General features: G+C 36.8%; 1 pseudogene across 1 annotated transcript; it reads left to right on the top strand.

The window, feature by feature from the left end:
* Nucleotides 1-1,198: 1,198 nt before the first annotated feature.
* Nucleotides 1,199-1,540, top strand: LOC308520809 (ribosomal protein eL42-like; annotated as a pseudogene). The gene has a single exon. The product of its transcript is annotated as a ribosomal protein eL42-like (transcript).
* The last annotated feature ends 410 nt before the right edge of the window (nt 1,541-1,950 follow it).

The following is a 1,950-nucleotide window of genomic DNA, read 5'->3' as shown; positions in this document are numbered from 1 at the left end:
AAAAATTATTTCTAAGTGCTATAATTTTAAAGGCAGTTAATATACTCATTTATTCTTTTTTTTAAATTGATTTTAGAGAGGAAGGGGAAAAGAGAGAGACAGAGACAGAGATATTGACCTGTTGTTCCACTCATTCATGCGTTCATTGGCTGCTTCCTATAGAGGACATTCGTCCACACACCAAGGAGAAAGGCCTCAGAAGAAATAAGCCCAGCTTACACCACTATCTTGCACTTCTAGCCTCCAGAACTACGAGAAAATAACGTTCTGTTGGTTAAGCCACTTAGTCTGTGGTACTTTGAGATGTCAGCCCTAGCAAACTAATACGTGTATAGAGTAGATACATGTGTATATACAGACTGATTACAGTACTTTACACAATCTAAATAAGCAATAGTAGAAAAATAATTAAATTTAAATTGATACAGCAGTGTCTTGGACTGTTATATAGTTATTAAAATGAAAATTATGATGACTTTATTTTAAAAAGGTTAATATAATAGGATATAAGTAAACAATGGAATACTATTCAGCAGGCAAAAGAAGTAAAAGAAAAACTACACGTTTTTACATGCAGAATTCTCCAAGACATGATGGGAGATTTAAAAAGATAAAACAAAACTGAATATTATTTATAACTTAATTGCATTAATATACATTTAGAAGCACTTTCATTATAAATAGTGTATATGGTTTGTGTATAAATATGTACGTAACTAAAAGTAGATAACATGTATTGGGAGAAAATACCTTATATGTATGAGCATGGGTGTCAGGGTGGAGTAAGGGAATGGAATCTGAAAGGAAGGGAACTAACCAAGAAAATAAGTACCATAAGGAGGGGCTGATGAAGATAATGTGCCTGAGGCAGCCCAGGAGTGTGATTGAGTGTGGCAATCCCACCTGCATCTGACGTGCAACTAGAAACAGATAGATGGTAGATGGAAGGCCAGAATGCATCTATTCTGTAGTCATGCTCGTATGGAAGCACTTTTATGTATGAACAATGAATTGAGTAACAGAAACATAGATGAGCAATGACAGTGAAATTGAGGGTGCATTTTTGTTCTTTAACTTTGTTCTTTATTTTTGTTTTGATTAGAGTGCTTTTATTTGTTTTCTGGTCCTCTAAATCAAATTTCTGAGTGGAAATAAAAGCATGAAAGACCTCCTTTCCCTGCTGATAGCCCTCACAAACATGGTGAACTTTCCTAAAACCCGCGGAACTTTCTGTAGGAAGTGTGGCCAGCATCAACCCCACAAAGTAACACAGTACAAGAAGGGCAGGGATTCTCTGTAAGCGCAGGGAAGGCGGTGTTATGACAGGGAGCAAAGTGGCTATGGTGGGCAGACTACGCTGATTTTCCGAAAAAAAAAAAAAAAGAAAAAAAAAAAGGCTAAAACTACAAAGAAGATTGTGCTGACACTTGAATGAGTTAAGCCTAACTGCGGATCTAAAAGAATGCTGGCCATTAAGAGATGCAAGCATTTTGAACTGGGAGGAGATAAGAAGAGAAAGGGCCAAGTGATCCAGTTCTAAGCTTCATATTTTGTTTTATCATATGACAATATAATCTTGATATGTTCACTTAAAAAAAATAAAGCATGAAAGATTGTATTTAGTTCACGATCTTCACTGTGGCACTCTGTTCCATCCAGAGGAAAAAACATCCTTCTGCTGTTATCAACAGAAAATAGAGATAATATTACAGTGTGTCTGATGCAAGCAAAAACTCAACTGTTATCTGAATTAGGTGGGCAGTTAAAACCAAAAGTGAGTTTGCCACTAGCGATCTGGCTTCAGCTGAGTTTTGTCTTTTTCATTCTTGTTCTCCTTGTGTTTTCTTGTTCACAGTTGCCTCTTCCTCTTTCTTGCCCTCCCTCCAGCAAACACCTAAAGTAAGCTTCATGGCAGCCTCGCTTTTCCTTCTACCCTGCTGTCAAATGGAG

This window comes from Myotis nattereri, assembly GCF_964212035.1.
Source record: "Myotis nattereri genome assembly, chromosome: 6".
Classification (NCBI taxonomy): domain Eukaryota; kingdom Metazoa; phylum Chordata; class Mammalia; order Chiroptera; family Vespertilionidae; genus Myotis; species Myotis nattereri.
Note: the sequence above shows the minus strand (reverse complement) of the source record. Positions and strands in the feature narration are given on the sequence as shown.